The sequence below is a fragment of the Cygnus olor genome, chromosome 2 (assembly GCF_009769625.2).
Source record: "Cygnus olor isolate bCygOlo1 chromosome 2, bCygOlo1.pri.v2, whole genome shotgun sequence".
In the NCBI taxonomy this organism is placed as follows: domain Eukaryota; kingdom Metazoa; phylum Chordata; class Aves; order Anseriformes; family Anatidae; genus Cygnus; species Cygnus olor.
This window is the reverse complement of record NC_049170.1, coordinates 50,819,004-50,837,101: the sequence shown is the minus strand read 5'-3', so window position 1 is coordinate 50,837,101 and position 18,098 is coordinate 50,819,004. Positions and strand designations below refer to the sequence as shown.

Sequence of the window (18,098 nt, the reverse complement as noted above, 5' to 3'; positions counted from 1 at the left end):
TACTATTTAACATGGGAGTACTTACCAGTATTAACAGAGCAGAGCCTGTTTGTTGGGTTCAGATCTGATTAATAGCATTTTTTTTTCTATTCTGGTTCATATAGTGGTGGATTATGTTTTCCTATATCATATTTAGCTGGTAATTCAGAAGGTTTTGTTTTATGATGTTTTGAAATGCTTAAAAACACAGGACAAGGATGTTAATGATGAAAGAAAACAAATATTCCAAAGCTGAATCTAGTTATAGATGTCTGAGTCAGAGGAATTGAATCAACTTTTAAATGACAATTGAGTGCAGAAGACATTTTCCAATGTCTTCTTGATGTTAAACATAAGACCAGAAAACATTCATCCTGTTGGCCATAATAATTTTAGAGCTCCTCAAAGTTTCTTACAATTTGTTTACAATTAAACATAACTGCACTTCACAAAAAACCATGCATCTGAATTTTTTATGTTGCTCAGCCAATATAACATCTGCACTCTGGGTACTGTAGTCCTGATTCAGAAAACATGTTTTTACCAGCAAAGACCATTAGTGTATGTGCTTGTCATACTGAAGACAGTAGAATGTAAGCAAGTGCTTAGTACATAAGCTTAAATATATCTACTTTTGTTATTATTTTTTTAATATACTCTATTCTCAGATCTCAGCTCTAAAGAGAAATGTGTTTTGTTATCAACTGATATGTGCATTATCTTACTGATTGATAATTTAATTAATCTTTGTAACATCCCCATGAGATGAAGGGCTGTTATTATGCCAGTTTTACAGACACAAGGCTGAAGTATAGGTACAGTAGTGCAGAGTTTCCACCCATTTAGGGTATTCGGTTTGGGATGCATTACATGATACCACCACATGGCACAGCATCCATCAGCTTCAGTTGCTAATGCAGAACCTTGGCTTAGAAACCTTGGGAGGAAAATGCCCATTAGAAAGTGTGTAAAGTTAGGCAATATTGAAAGCCTCACACAAAGGCAGAAAGGGGTGGATTCTGTTCACTAAAAATATACTTAGCTTTCTAAAGGAGTTTCAGATTACAAAAGAAAAAAAAAAGTTACAACATTGGCAAATTTGGGTTCATGTTTGAGGAGAAGCAGAAAGTAATACTGATGTACAAGATGCATGCCCCTCAAATGTTAAGTTTGTGCTGCAGCTCTTGGTGGTCCTAATGCTTTATGAAGAAAACATCAATAGAAATGTTATTGTCTGGGGAGAAGGACTCTTCTTAGATGTGTTTAATGTTAGTTTGCTGTAAGTTTACGAAGCAAGGTAAAAGGTTTTAACCAAGCAGAGCTTGGATCGAGGTTTGACAAATATAAGCAGCCATTGAAGTACTGAGTGGGAGGCAATGTTAATACAGGATGATGCTGGCTTTTTTCCCTACCCATTCACTCACTGTTTCAGACAGATATAGATTATATATATGTATTCCAGGGTGTATTTGTATGTGTTTGTTTTGCTGCCCAAACAACTGAGTAACAAGAACATCAAACACAGTTTAAATAAATGGTTATTCTCACTTTGATGCTGTGTCTTCAGTTTCTGGAAGCAGCCTGTCGCTCTTGCAGTTTGGTCCTTGACCTATCACTTTTGGAGATTTGCCATACAATCTTTGTTTACAGTAACAAGCATGGAAAAACTGACTTCCTGACAGTAATGCTGAAGTCTAAGTTGAAACCACTCACAGGTGAAAAAACAAGAGTTCTTCCACTTTGAACTTGTAATGTTTTACATGTAAAATACCCGCTTAAAACTGGGCAGCCAACAAAAGGAGACCAGTCCCTCGCCCAAGACCAAATATTAATTGCTTTTTCAGAAGTTTCACTAAATAGTTGGTTGTAATATGTTTCTGTATGTTTTTCCCTATGTAGCGTATGATTTTTCATCTTAAAAAAATAATAATGGTTATTTAATTTTAATATGGGTATCATATTAATTCACCGAGCAGCTCCTGGCCCTTCATAGACTGGTAACCATTGCCTGTGCAGCTCAGACTGATCCCCATGTGGCCTCTCATCACACAGATTTTTCTTGGGTTTTTAAAACACATTAGGATTTAGATATTTATTTGTATGGGGAACCGGCAGATCACACAACTTGCTTGTTTTCTGGCCTTTGCACCATCTTTCATAGTGTTCTGTGTTCATCAACATAATAGCAGCATCTGTATGACTTTTTAAGGGAATTAGGATATTTATTTTAGGCATTTGTGTATTCAGACTAAATTGTCTTCCTGAAGTGCGTACAGATTTACTAAACAATGCAACGTTTGAGTTTTGGAATCAAAATCAAAGTTGTAACACAAAAGGCATACGAATCTAATGGAAGACTTGGGGCTCAATTCAGTGGTCACGTTTTTGGTGGTGTAGGTTAAATGATGTGTTTTGTAGCAACTAAATATTCCATAGTTATATCAAAAGAGTGTTATTTTACACTTTCAGGAAATTAGGAGGGAGCAATTACAAGAGTGGAAGTTGAACAAAGAGCAAGCTATATAAAGCATTAGTATTTTCCCGTAAGTTGTGTGTTCAAGTTTTGTTTAACACAGTTACAAATTCTCTATACAAATTTTATTTTCTTTTTACATCCTTACAATAATTACAGTATTATACAGGATCTTATGGCCTGACCCCTTTTATGCTGGCATATGCATCATGGCAGTTGCTTTTAAACTGTGAGAAGAGTTTACCCCCAGGCCTAACTGAAATGTAGGAAACAGTATTTAATAAGTCAAAATATTACTGGAAATATTAACCTTAGGAAGCTTCTATAAATGCAGAAAATATATATATATTTTTTCAGCATTGGTTATTATTTTGCTGCATTCAGATCAACATTCTGCTCTGAATTCTCACATTTCTTCTCTCCTCCAGGACTGCCAGCTGAAGTCTTTCTCACACAGTTTACAGTGATCCAAAAGCACAGTGCTTAAGATACAGAGTCTCAGTCCTTTAACGTGCTTAGACATATTTGCTAAAATTCTAACGATCAAATGTGGGTGAGTATTGAGAAAACATCTTTCAGATTTATAAATATAACATTTTTAGCTTTATCTGGAACTATTTTATTGCTTCTTGTCTGCATGTATTCCAGATAAATTTACTGATGGAAGTGATGGTGGAACCATGAAGTTTAGGCAAAGTATGCAATATTTGCAGTAGGTGAATTTCAATTTTGAAATAGCAGGTATTCACACTGGGAACAGAATATTATCATTAAACAGCTGGCAAATGCAAATATATATGGTCAGTGCTATTATCTGGCATAGCAGAACTATGACTGGTAGGATAATTGCAATAAATTATCTATCACACATCCTAGAATTAATGTGGGAAAATTTTCAAAGAGTAGTATTGAATAATCAGTGAATTCAAATAAAGTGATCTGGCTCCAGATGAATGTAAAAGATTCACTGTGCACTTCAGCAGTTTCTTGTGATAAAGGTCTGTGCTGAAAATGCAGAAGAAGCATTTCCCTATTTTTTACATGCATTTACTATGATGATCTATGCAGATCATGGCACATTCTACTGAAAATTACCAGAAGGTAGTCTGATGCCTATTTTGTTTCCTGAACGCAACTAAAACATGTTTTTTATATGAGACAGTAGCTAGATCGGCATTCCAGGTGCCATCAGGAAATGGCTTTGAAGAGCCCATCAAGTACCAAAGAAGTTTATCTGTGGCCATGCAAAACTTTTTATAGGATATTTTACCCTCCTGAAGATCTCTGTCCACTGTAGAGAAACTGCTTCTGGTAACTGAACTCTCAGTTAAAGTAGACCTGAACATCTCCAAGCTATGGCAGTGTATGTCTAGACGTATCCTGTGGTCACTAAACATCTACCAGTATGTTGTAGGGCACTTGAAAAAGCAAAGGACACTTCATGCCTTGGCCAGTACCCATCACAGCTCAATGCTTAGACTCATGTGCAGCTCTGTGGTTTTTGTTCATGTGGGGCTAACATATTTGTTTTGGTTTGAGTCCATGACGTTTACACACTTGAGGTTCACTTTGGGGTTTCAGGTTCAGTGAAACATCAAGTTTTGCCCAGCTTTTGGGTTGAAACCTCAACCTTAATGGTAATGCTTTCTCTATCTGCAGATTCTGAAGAGAAGGGTCACTGAAAAACAAACTGCAAGCCCTGATACTCACTGAGAATCGTCAAGCATTCAAACCGACCATTCATTGCAGAATTTAGCAACCATATTTTTCTGTCAAAATTAGCAATTCTGCATTTTAATGATATGCACTTGTCTATTAGTGGCATTCTGTTTCAACTGAAATTATGGCATTTCTCCAACTTCCTGCTGTTTTTCAGGTCCCACTTCCCGGGTGGCAATGTTTAGTACCACACAGTGGTGTCAGTTTTGGGGTGTAATGAACAAGATTTTTTTTTTATTTTTTTTTTTTGTGAAACCATTTGACAGATTTTTGTTTATGCTAAGTCCTGTTACTTTTGTCCAGTGTTTGCAGTGCCGGTGCTATGCTTAACCAATGTGAAGTTCTGCTTCCTTGGACTTCAGGAAGTCAGTCCCAAAAGGGACTTTTCACAAAGGGGAAAAGCTGGTGCCCTAAAGGCACTTGGGTAGCTTTCTTCATTTGAGTCCTAACACTGTCTGGAGCTGAAAGGGCTTTAGCTCTTGTTCTCTTTAACAGTGCAACTCTTGCTGAATTGGGATCCGGTCTTTAATTGTCAGTGAAAGTCAATGAATCAGACAATTAACCATACGAAGAAGCATACTGAATCTCATTGAAAAGCACCTGGAAATTATTCCATAGCATTCAGTAGCTTTTGAGGAGTTGTGAATTGTTCTCATTTTGGGCTGCCTGTATATTGGTCTAATTCTTCATGCTGATCTAGAGCCTACTCTGATGCTGACTTTTGCTCCAAAGCCTGTCTCCTGTGGACAGTTACATCAAATCCAAGGTAGCTAGTGTATTGCTAAGTTAGCATGAAGCTGCTCAAATACAAAGCATGATTTATGACCAAATGTCTGAGAACAGATCTTCAAATACTGGCACCAAATTGGTGATGGGAAAAATGCTATTGACTAGCTATGCCAAGGCAGCATCCAAAATAGGCCCAGTTCTTTCCGCATCTTCCAGTTGCTTTCATATGAGCTCAATTGCTAATGGTGCCACCCAGCAATTCCCACCTGTATGCTCATATGTTCTATGTGGACGTCTTCCGTCTTCTTCACTCACTGCATGGAACGGGAGAAAATGTACTGTGGAAGTCAACTGAGAGAGTCATTTAGGTAACTTTAGTCTGCCTATGAATTACTTCAAGTATTAATAGTATCGAACATAGCAAAAACCTATGTTAGAGATTTGAAGAGGAAAGAAAGGGTCAGTTACCCATGCTCTTATCAAAGAATTTAATGGGGAGTTTATATTAAGGGATCTCAGTGTAAGAATTAGATTTTAAGCTCTTGGTGCCTGGAGAACTATCTCACAAGGTACTTCATCTAAGTCTTTTATATTTCTAAAGAAACAATGAGTGGTTGTTGTGTTTGTAACAGTCTTTTTCCTTCTTTCCTTTTGCCTTCATTTGCATCTAATGTGGATGTGCATCTCTAGCTCATATTTAGAGGTACGTACAACAACTACCCTCATAAGAGGTTTTTCACAAGCCTGGGCAAATTTACAAATTCTGTAGGGCCCCTTTTTCAGGTCTATTTAAAAAAATGCGTATTATACTGTTTATTCTGAATGAAGCAGCATCCTCTAGCTACCACGTTGGTTCAACCTTAGTTCTGACTTCTCAGAGTAGGTCAGGTTTCACATTCATTTGGGCTTTATTTTTTCTCATTGTTAGCACACAAGGGACAACACTGGAATTGTTATTAGGGTGGTCATTGCTGTTTTAGTTAATACTTGAGATGGAAGCGCATAGATATCAAAGCAATCATCAGATGGTGGCAATTGGGAAATGCTACTGATTTGAGCTGAACTTGATTAACAAGTAAGAAAAGAGCTTCTTCATTCCTTGACTCCTTCACTTCTCTTCTACAGCTTCAGTATTAGATTTAGGAAATGTATGTAATTCAGTATTTCCCACTAGCAGTGCAGTGAAGGTCCTGCATGTAAGAAAGAGAGAGAGAATGTTCTTCTTCTGTACAATATTTCCCCAGGGAAGGAGGTTTAGCACTGGAAGAGGTTACCCAGAGTGGTTAAAGAATCTCCATCCCTGAGTTTTTTCAAGACTTGCCTAGACAAAGTCACAGCTGACCTGTTGTAATGTTGGTGATAGCCCTGCTTAAACAGGGGGTTCTCTGTATGACCTCCGGAGGACCCTTCTAACCAATATATCTGTGATTCTGAGTCAGAATAGATAAATGAGCTACTGGTACTAAGTGGGAAAAATCATAAGCTCACAAAGTCAAGAACTCCTGGGGATCTATCGTAGAAATTAATAAGAATGGACAAGAATCCATTCTCAGATATACTATAATAATGGTTTTATAGTTTAAGAATAATGAGAGTGGTCACCAGGACAGCTCCTTTGGTCTTGTAATCGAAGGCCCTGTAACCTATTTTGCTCCACTGAATCCATACCTTAGTAATGTTTATCTTTTGGACTGAGAAAACACCATCTGAAGCCTTTATTCTCCATATTAGCTGACGCTGTATTTGAAAATACCATACTATATCCATTAACTACAATCTGAGTTTGGGTGTACCAATATCATCTTCCAGCAAAGACTTGACAGTGCTGATATTGCACCACCTGTGAAAATACCCTTGGATGACTATGATAATCTTTTGATTTTTTTCATATATAGTCCAGAGGCTCTTCTGAACACTAGCTTCCCAATGAGGGTGAACACTACAACTGGATTTTGTGTAATTTAGGCAAGTCCAAGGTGCAGCCCATCGAAAAGCCCCTTTCTGATAGGAGCCAATGAGAACAAGCTTGAACTGCCTTGTGCAAATTTTTGCAATCTGCTATTGCTTGAGCAGTTGGGAAGGTTGAAATCGGCACAATAGAGCACTTGGGTTTTGCTCCGATTTCAGTTCCCCACCTGGGTGCTAGGCATCTCTCTCTTCTGGGGAATTGTGTGCTTTATCTGCATCTCATAAACTTCAGAGCTTGCAATGGGATCCTGTGCAGAACAGCTGTGCAGCTATCTTTTTATATTTCCCTGACACTGGCTACGGTTTCAGTGTAAAGAGCCGGGGAGCACAGCGTTGCAAGGTGGTGCCCGGCTTTTGCGAACAAAGGGGATGGAGGACTCTGTACCACCTGCTCTGTATTTTGAACAAATGTTAGAAGTAAAACAAGCTACAAAACACTGTGTTTGTTGGATGAAAACTTTACACAGCAGCAATTTCATCGATCGCCAAGGTCAGCTTTTTTGCTTTTGTTTCTCAAGCTAACCAGTCAGTCCCTCAGTTCCATGCTCCTATACGCAAGATGGTGAAGCAGCCAAGGATGTTAACTGCTTGGTGCCCTGACAGGGAACAGCATTGTGGAGCTACATACTCCTACTTGGGGATTACCAAGGGTATCCAGATGTTGCCGTGTTTAACACTGTGGCACAACACCTCTGTGGGAATTGGTAGGAAAGAGCATTTGCTTATTGACTTGGACTGAAAGCTTTTGAGTCAGCAACATCAGGAAAACACTGCCACCGAATGCAAACCAGACAGAGCCCTGTTGTGTCCATAAGTGAGGAAAAAAAAACCTGCTAATTTTTTCCTAATTATTTTGTGTGACAGTGCATTTGCTAAAATTACCAGTTATGAAAACAAAGAATACCCCTCATTTTCTCACCATAGTTGATCGTGAGTGTGGGGCTGAGTGAGAAAAGGAGTTGTCTTGGCAAACAGCTTATTAGTCTTGGATAAATTATTCAGAACACAGGTTTGGATACAGATTGTAGGGAATGATAATGGAGTTGGTTTTCTGAGCCTCTTCATGTTATGAAGACATGGAGTATGCTTTTCAGGAATTCACTTAAGTGGAATCAGCTTTGAATAATGTAGTCTGGAAGTAATATTGCTGCCATCCAGCTAGTGTCTGTGGAACAGCATTCTCCTGCCTCTTGAAGCATTGGTGTTGAAGACAGAGATATTTATTTGTTCTTTTTTTTTTTTTTTTTGTGTGTGTGTGTGTGTGTGTGTGTTTAAAGGGAAATTCTTTCTAACCACTAGAGAGGGGCATGTTTCGGTTGAGCTTTTTTCCCCCCCGAGTGAAATAGTGGACCACATCAGCATCCGATTTGGGTGCGTCATGTGGTTTCTCATGTGATGCTGGTCTCGCTGTGCTTTGGAGAGTGAGCCTTTGTGACTCCGCACTCTTGGACAGTAACATCCAGCAACAAAGGAGACTTTGGGGAGAGGGGGGGAAAAGACACCCCCCTGAAAAACCCCGAAGCCCAGAAAAAAATAAAGTTACAATCATTTATGATAATTATTATTTCATCTTAACTGTTTCGGCTTCTATTTTTAATTCCGGGTCTTCCCTTTTCTCCGTTCCTGCAGGCATAAAGCTGCACTGTTTGGAAGAAGCGAGATTGTCTTTCCTCACAGCTACGGCACTGCGCCACTCTCAACACAGCCTGCTTTTCCCCCCATTTACCTGGGCGGCTGCTGCTGTTTCTGCTGCTGCTGGGGCTGCTGCAGTCTCGCTGCCTGTGCTTCACCCTGGCTTGGCTGACTTGAGACTCACTCGTCTGCACATTGCTAAGGAAGAGGAGCGATGGAGCCACATTTTTTTCTGTTGGTTCTGGAAGCAAAGGGTTGTGATGTGTGGTGGTTATGGGGTTTTCTTTTTTTCTTTTTTTTCTATTTATTTTTATTTTTTTTTGGGAGTGGGGAAGGAGGCATGGTCATCTAGGATGGGGTGGGTGAAAGCTTAAAGAAATATGATGTAAAGTAATCCAGTGCTCAACAAGGGCATCAGCAGCAAGAATCCAGCCTCTGCTGCTCCAGAGGATTAACATGGGGAAAGCCACAGAGCCGCAGTCGGGTTTCACCTCAGCGTTGTGCTGGAGATGGATAAATAAGGTATTGGTTGTGTCTGCCTGTTAAGGCAAAGCCACGGGAGGAAGAGCGAGAGAGCGAGAGAGCGAGTGCAAATGCAGAGGAAGAAGAAATGCTGTGTATTGTTTGTCTGATCTGTGCATTCTCGTTGCAGAGAGGATGGCATAATTAAGAAAGCAATGTATGGATGGAGGGACTGTAAATTGTAGCTCGAACACTCCTGATGCTGTCAGGGAGAGAACTGATGAGCTAGGTGGCTGCAGCGATATCCCCAGGGAAAACAGCAGCCATACACTCTGTGTGTGTGTGTGTGCTTATATGTGTGAGAGCATGTACAGACATGAAAGAAAGACATTTCTGACCAGTTTACAGAGGAAGTTTGTAATTTTGATGGGTCAGACTTGATAGCAGCTTTTATTTTCAACCATAGCTCTACACCTATTTCCTGACTGAGATGGCACTTTGCGAATGCAGATGTAGGCAGAATTATTCTAAGAAATGTGAAGGCAGATCCTTTCTGTTTAACACCTTGAAGCACTGAACCTTCTGCACTGCTGAGAGAAACTGTGTGTGTGTGGGGGGAGGTTCCTTTTCTCCATCTTAAAATCTTTATAAACACAGCTGTATTCAGTATGGTGAAAAATTCTATACTGTAAATAGAAATGTGATCAATCTAATCAAAATAAATGCATCCCAGATGACTTCTAGACCAGCTGGCTATCACAGTCATCAGATGGCTAAATGGTAAACTGAGCATTTATAGTCAGCATTATATTTACATTTTTTCAGAATTTCAAAATCAGCCCCTAATTAAAAATGATTCTTCCTCTATTGGAAAGAGGCAACACTTGCATTTGGCAGTGGATTTATCTGAAATGTATCTAGGGTTGTTGTATTTTTATTTTTTATTTCTGCACATGCATCAGAGAGATCATGTTTTTAGGACAGGTAGCCTTGTCACCATGCTGGCATATTGAGTTCAGCAGGCTGCTCAGGTTGCCCAAATCTGAACAATGCATAAATAGGGGAAACAAGTGCTGCAGTCAGCTATTGAAGCTTGGCATGGCTTTTAGCAGCTGCCTAATGAGAAAGAGTTTTTTTTTTTTTTTATACAAATCCGTAGACCATAATGTCATCCTAAAATGCGTACGAGGGGATTTCCCAATAGTCATGGTGAGCTACCCTGCAAGACGCCTGTCTGGCCCTTCCACTATTTGCTACCCAGTCCACAAAGGCAGCCCTGTGTGTTGGTATATATTTAGCCAGCTGTTCGATAACATTCTTGTGCTGGGGGCGAAGGAGTCTTATTACTCCCATACTGTAGTTTTCTGTTTGCTTAAAGAAAAACAACCTTGGCAATACAGCAGGCTCTGCAAAGGAGTTTATACCACTCCAGCACCTTTCTGAAACTGCTGTGCTTCTAACTCAGGCAGTTTTAAAGCAAGCAAGGAGGAGGAAGAGTGGCTTTTAACTCAGAGCTTCAAAGCTGCAGAGACGAGGAAAATGTCAGCAGCTTGTAATTAGGAGTCCGTGGTTACGTCAGTGACTGTATCTCTCCAAGAATAGCTATGTGATGTGTGCCACAAAGCAAAGGAAGACAGTCATAACCTGGTTATCAAGCCTGGCTCAAACAAGAAAGAGCAAGATGGATTAATGAATCGGCTGTATTTGTAAATCAGAGGTGGACGGATTGCATGTACGAGACTTGCTGCATTCTGCAAAACTGAAGACTGAACTATTGGTTTGTCAGAGGGCATGCACCCAGTGAAAGTGTGAATCCTTCAGAAGAAATGCAGATGAGCTGTCTATCCTAAAAAATGTCTCTCCTGGCTCCGTCTTGTACAGGCAGCTGCGTGACACAGAGGCATGCTCTGAAGGGAGAGACTGGCCAGCCGCGCGGAGGTGTTTAAAAGCAAGGGTGTAATTAAACACAAAGCGAGCATGCTGAAACTCTGCTCTGGCACTGCAGATTTGATACTGAAATACCACCCCAGAGAAGACCTACTGTGGGTCTGGTGTGGTTTATATTAAGGCTTCTCTGGTCTAGGGGGGTGGGGGTGGAAAAAAGGCTTAGTGCAACATCTTGCAGCCAAACAGCAGTCCCTGGGGCTACGCTGGGAACGCGGCAGTGTGGGGCTGTCTGCTCCTCGAGGGACGTGCCCAGAGCCCGTGGGGAGCTTTCTGACCCCTGCCATTATTTTTAGGTCTGGGCTGGCAACTCAGCAGCGCTTAAGCAGTGAGATTGCAGGGGGTGCTTAATCTGTTCTGACTGGCCTTTCTGTGTGTTGGGGCTGAAAGATGTTTACACGGCTTTTATCAATACCCACGCACCATAGTCAGCATTCGTTTCTGCTTGTGTTCATGTTACCCAATTTCTAGCAGACTGGCATGTTTCCCTGCTCCCAGCAGAAGTCGGGTGCAGTTCAGCTCTGTTTATGTCGCTCTTTAATTTACCAGGATAGGTAGATTGCATTACGCAAACAGTGGGTTGTGGGTTTGTTGTTGGTGTTTGTTTTGTTGTTGTTGTTGTTGTTGTTTTTGGTTTTTTTTTTGACTGTGAACACAAATTTGTAGGAGGAGATGACTCTGTATATTAAACCAATAGCTCTTTGAATTGTGTGTAGCATAATTTAAATATACTTACTTTAATTAATAGAAGGTTACAAAAGCTGGCATTGTCTGGGGCTGTTTAATTTACATTTTAGACTTAGTCAGTGAGCACAACCTGCCTGATTAGAATAGCATATTCTGTGCACCCGACAGGGTGAAAGGCGTTATTTTGTTTGTGTTCGTTCAAACAGCTGGTCATTAATGCAGGCCCCATCTCCAGAGTGAAGTGCTAGTGGACATGAATGGCTGCCTGATTAATGCTGCCCCTGGATGGGTCCTTCATCCAGCAGCGATGCTCGCAGCAGAATAATGCAGCCTGATTTGATTGCGCTCTAACAGGGTAGTATGTCATTGTGTCACCGAGCAATTGAGGTTATTATGGGGCAGGGCAGACAGACGGGACAGTGGGGTTACTAGACCGTGGCATTTTTAGAAATGCAGGCCTGACCTACTTAGAGTTATTCTTGCTGGCTGGCAGCTGCATGGTGCATGGCTTACCCTGATAGGCTGAGGCTGTTGCTAGGGGGAATTAGCATGAATTTTTCCACATACAGACTCAGTGATTGAATGATAAAAGCTGACTGGAATTAAAGAGATTCAGTTCAGTATTATGCAGATTTATCTATCTCGTTTTTTCATCTCTAAAATGCATAAAAAGGGGCAGAAGAAAGTTCATTTCCACTCATTTTTGACCTTTTATTTATTTATTTATTTATTTATTTATTTATTTTTTCCAGGGGAGGACAGAAGCACTGTGAATTTGTGATCATCATTTGCTATATAAGTCATTGAAATGATACAACAGTGGGCATGCATCTTTAATATATGGGAGATTCAAATTCTACCTCTTCAGAAGGGAAAAAAAATGAATATAGTTTGTATTCTCCTCAGGCTGCTGCCTTTTTTTATTTGAAGCTATGTCAGATTCCCTTGTCTGGAAAGGGGAAACATATACCAGGTTTTATTGCATAACATTGCTCTTGGCTATTTTTAGCTATCTGTACTTCATAAAATTAGTCTTGTGTTTATGCTGGCGGATGAAATTAATCCCCAGACTTTGATTCCTATATGCAGAGGCAGACACTCGGGGTGTACTGTAGTGTAGTGTGCCATGTTCATCTGAAAAGATGCTTACACACTACCAACGTACACCACCTAGCAGAGATCTGACAATTGGCATGTAAACAGATTGATTAGGTAACCTCTTCTGGATTGTGGAGTATTTTTCCAGCTTCAGTTTGAAGTTGGATTCTCTTGATAGCCATTTTTTATTTATCTACACCTGTTTAAAATAGTCATGTCTTTTCAGAGAACTCTGCTCCCTCAGGAAGCAAATAAAAACAATACTCAGTGAAGAATTCTTTGATGTAATTATGAATATTTCCTTTGTTATTATCACTAATTATTGAAGATCTTTGTTTAAACTGCAATTCCCCCCTGCGTGATCCTTTACCATGCAGAGGAATTAGAATTTAGTGCTTATAATTTTAAATTGATTTTCATGGCAACACCTCATGATGTCACACTCAAAGCATGGTGACTTTTCAACAGCTGGGGATGGTGGAGACGGACTTGGAAGTCTTTGTATTTGCGAAATAAAAATGTGACTCAGTGCTGAGTAGTGAGCTCATTTGTGTCTGAAAGAGTTTCATTTGAAATATTTGGATGAATGAGACACCTTTCAGAGCGGTGTGAGCAGCCTTCAGGTCTGTCTAGACAGCCAGAAGTCTCCTTGGACACGGAGCTTCCCGGCCCCCTACCTTGGCCCCTGGAGTTTCTGTGAAAGGTATGAAGATGAAGCAACTGAAAATGGAGACATGCTTTTGAATGTGTTTTGTGGCTGAAGCAAAAGCATTCAATTCATACAGATTTGAATTCCTGCACCTCTTTCCTGTCCGTGATTCATTCCTGAAACACACAGCTCTTCCATATCTGCTCCTTCCTGGCAGTCCCATGGATTGACAGATTTTTAGAGGAGAGAAAGTGAAGAGAGGCACTATCTGAAGCCCAGCATCTATGTTCCTTCTTGCTTTTTTCTCCCTGTCTGTCCCAGATGTAACTCCAGAAAGTGAAACCGCAGTGTTGGTCCCACAGCAGGACCCACTTCTCCCAGTATTCTCTTGATCAAAGCCTGATCTCTTGCTCTGCTTTCCTGTGGGGTGCTGTCAGTGGCTGTGGCATCCCACCTGGGTTTTCAGTTTGGTCCGTCTTCCAAACTTAACTCTGTTTTGTGCTTTCTGCTGAGTTTCCCCTTGCGCTCCCTGCTTGTTTTCCCTGTGATGAACCAGTTCTTGGAGAGAAGGATCAGATCACGGACAGGTTCAGCCCCTCCCAATGTGTCTTTGGTGCTGGTATTCAAGTGGGCAGCCTCTTTCTAACAAAAGTGAAATACTGGTGTGGAAGTCAGTTCCTTCTGGGAGGAGGAGGCAACTTTCCTTTTGGGAGGGTAGGCAGCAGCCAGCCTTTGTGTGTAATTGTCTGTTGAGGGTCTGGCCCCTGTTGGTTGTAGTCGTAGTTTTACACAGTTCACCTGGAATATTAGCTGGCTTGGACTTCAGCAAATCAAAATTACTGTGCAATATTGTATTCATTTCATGGGAACCCTCTTTTCTAGAAAAATGTGTTGAGTATCATCTTATTTTGGCATATTCATGCTAAGAAAGTACTCGTCCAAAGAAAATCAAGAAACAATATCAAGCATATACTCTGTGGAAAAGAATTATATCCTTGATGTTTGTTTGAGATTTCAGTGCAGTGAACATTTAAAACAAACATCAAATCAGATGGTTTAGCAAACCATTGAGTGACATATTAACATATAAAGATGAAAAATGCACCAGAATATGTATTCAACATTAGGTTACTATTCTGAAAGTCTCTTTAATGGAAATTATTCCAAATAAATAAATGTGTGAATAATATGATCATAATGCTTTGGGTAATTATACGTAACAGAAATATGGAATTAATTAAACAAAAACAAAATCTGAGCTCTCTCTGTGTGTAAAGTATAAGAAACAGGGCACCAGAGGATTTTGAAATATGTCTCTTGAAAAGATTGTTGATTGTGCAGATTCCTTTGAAAAACATGTTAATCATTTTCTGATGATCTCCTCTGAGGTTTCTATTGTTATAACAACTTACACCTCCTACCTAGAAGTTGCATACCTACAATAGATGTGTTGTATTGTTCAACATTCCTGTACCATGACCTCTCCTGTGAGATATGAAAGATCTATTATACTGTGTTTCATGCTCTAGGATGGCTAAGTGGGCGCTGATTTACTAGTAGTGTATGCAAGCAATGATTTTTTTCTTCCAGTAAAAGAGACCAAATCCTTCTTCCATTTGTGGATTTGAGATGGTTGTAGTGGTCAGTGTATTTCTGAGCTGGGAGTCTTGGCTGGTTGTGGATTCGTTGTGCATTTTGTGATGTCATCGCAGCTTTCTGGTTTTCTGAAAAGGATCAGAGGACACAGAATATATAACAGCACATCTAGATTCCCATGAGAGGATTGTAGTGGCAAGGAGTGAGCTTACGCCCAGCCTTCACCTCCTTTCAGGGCCATAAAGATCAGTTCTTCTGCAGTAAGTGTGTTTTGGTTCTGATTTCAAACCAAAAGTAGGATGAATTGTATTATATTTCTTAAAGAGTGGTGGTTGGCACATTCCTTTTATTGCAATACAGTAGGGAATACAAATGTTTTACAAATTAAAATAATCCTTACAAGATTTTTTGCTGTGATCCATTAACATGGAAACAAATTCTGTAACATTACCTTCAGCCAGGAGCAGCATTACTGTGGCTCCCACATTCATGCTTTTCCTGGACGTACATGCCTATACACTCAGAAATGCTGTGTACATGTAGTATTCATGTGTATGTGTATAAAAGGCGCAAGCACAATTTACACAAATGCAACACTGAAGCATACTTTACAGAATATAATCACAATTGCCTCGGGATAATACCAAAACCATGCCTCCAGGTGTGTGGTGCTGGTTTGTTTACAGTGAAAGTAGCTTGTCATAAAATTCATGCGATTTCAGTACAGAGCATAACTATCATATTAAGTCTGTCATCCTATTCACCACCAGCAACAACAGAAAATGATATTGTGTAATATGAAGATAACAAAAAGGACAGCATGGTGAAAAGTAGCATATAACTAGATAGATGAATTTCAGAAACACTTATGCATTTTTTGTAGTCACTAGTGAGGTAAAACAAAATGCATGATGGGCTGTTTAAGACAGAGAGACATAGTTTTTATTATAGTTAATTCTTCCTTCCTGCTCCTAGGCCACACCCACTTCAAAAGTGAATCCAGACTTATATCTTGACAGAAATCATGATCCTGTTCCAACCAAAGGCTGTTTTATCCTGGCATTCAATGAGGCCAGGCTTTGTATTTTCAACTGAACATGTCTTTTTCTTTGCTGTCATTCCAAAGTGTGGTATTTCTGTTTATATGTCTTTTTTTTTCCTCTATTCCTCTGAGCATTCTTTGAACACCTAAATTTTTAACCAATATATCATAAATTTGATTTTGAGTGTGAGAAAATGTGGGGAAATACCACTTCAGTACTAAGGTTGAGTTGGGGTCAGTATACATAGTTTTTTTTTGTTTGTTTGTTTGTTTTTTTTTCATATACTTCTGCTTTCATCATGAAATGGATTTGGTTTTGTTGAAATGGAACAACAACAACAACAAAATATGCCAAGAAGAGTCCAGGCTCTAACAGGCTGCAGAGCTCAGGGAATAAAGTGGTTTATGTCTTGATTTACAAAGTTAGGGCTCCTAGAAGTGTAGACGCAGAAGAAAGCAGTCTTCAAAAGGAAATGCTTTCTGGCTCTCTAGTGACTTATACTGTTATCATCGCTGAAGTTAACAGTGGATTCCTTGCTTTTTTTTTTTTTTTTTTTTTTTTTTGCATTTTGGTGTTATGTAAACAGCACTCACACCCATATTCAATTATTATTTTATACCACAGTTGCGTCTAGGTTTGTCTTTTGTTGTTGTTGTTGTTACTGTTGTTATTTGTTTGTTTGCTTTGTTGTTGGCCTGAAAGACACGGTATTTTCTGAGATTAAAGTTTTTTGGATATTTCAAATTTGGAGGCATTTGAAATAATGGCATTTAGTAGAGGACTGCTGGTGATAGATTTTGTGCAATGCTGTACCCCTCAGAGAACACAGGCAGAATGGAGGAGGTGGCACACTGTGCTGCAAACCTGGTTTGGTTATGGCTGAGACATGGCTGATGAATCTTTGCGTTAATCTCCTGTTCATGACCTCTAACGATGGCAATGCATTATAGCTCTCACTTGCAGTTCCTGCATGTATGCACAAGCAGGAACATACACACCATTTTACCTGAGCTAAATTGTTAAGTCATCTTCAGCAGTGCTATGCTCTCTGTATTACTCCTTTGAAACTCAATCTTATGGTTTTTTACAACCTACAGATGAGACCATAAGTTCAGTTTTTTTGTTTTGCTTGTTTTTTCCTCTAATTATTGGCAAGATTATATCCTTTTCCCTCTAGTTTTTGCTTAACTCTATTCTTGTGAGTTTTCAGTGCCTTATTCTCTCTGTCACAGTCAGTTGATCATGTACCCATCAAGTGTTTTGTGTAACAGCCAGTGAGTAGCACACTTGTCTTGTGGTTAGAGTTGTCTTGGCCTTATATTCACTATTCCTAATATTTTTGTGGTACTGAAGGGATACTTGCAAATGTAAAATAAATAAATAAACTATATTTGTAGTGTCAGTTCAAATTTAATACAAGGTTAGCTGAACTTGAGAATAAAACAGAAGACATGAATATTAAGCACTGCCCTCCAAAATATTTTCTTTTGCTTTATGAGAGTAATCTCATTTCTTTTAGAAGAAGAAAGTGAATGGCAAGCCAAGGGCCCCAAGCAGACAGATGATGTTTGATTTCACAAAGCAGATACTCATATTATGATACATTCCTAAGAAGCAGAACGGGAAAATAATGCTGTGGAGATCTGATTGCTTGTGTGTTTTCAAACACAGTAGATGATCTAAAATCAGAGCTGTGGAACCGAGTAAAAGCTGGGGCCTGGTGGATTGGCTGGAGAGCTGTGCTGACTGGGGCACAGCACCTGCTTATCCAGCTCTTCAAAGAGATTCTCCAAGGCTTCAAGTGTTGACAACAGTTGGTTGCCTTCTTTGCTCAGCCAGATTACCACTGTTTTCAGTTTGGTGGTGTTTGGAAGGAGCGGTAATACCCTTTATTCAAAACATCTCTCACCCATAAACCTTGGCTTTTTGATAGCCTTAGGCAGTCCTGGCTGCCTCATATTAGTATTGACTTTAATGGGAGTTCAGAACATGCAAAATAATCAGAAGGTAGCCAGGATTTTGGAGCAACAGTGTTCTGTATTTTAAGATTTCTAAGTTGGTCTTTTCTGTTACAGAGAAAACTAAAATAAATCTCAGGCAGTGAATTTTTGGCTGTATT

At 39.7% G+C, this 18,098-nt stretch overlaps 1 long non-coding RNA gene across 2 annotated transcripts in view; it reads left to right on the top strand.

Moving 5' to 3' along the window:
- Window positions 1-18,098, top strand: part of LOC121065312 — a 343,045-nt gene that overhangs the window by 247,954 nt on the left and 76,993 nt on the right. For both annotated transcript variants that reach the window (XR_005816986.1, XR_005816985.1), the window contains one exon: window positions 8,498-9,022. This is a non-coding gene — a long non-coding RNA (uncharacterized LOC121065312). The remainder of the gene's footprint in view (window positions 1-8,497; window positions 9,023-18,098) is intronic.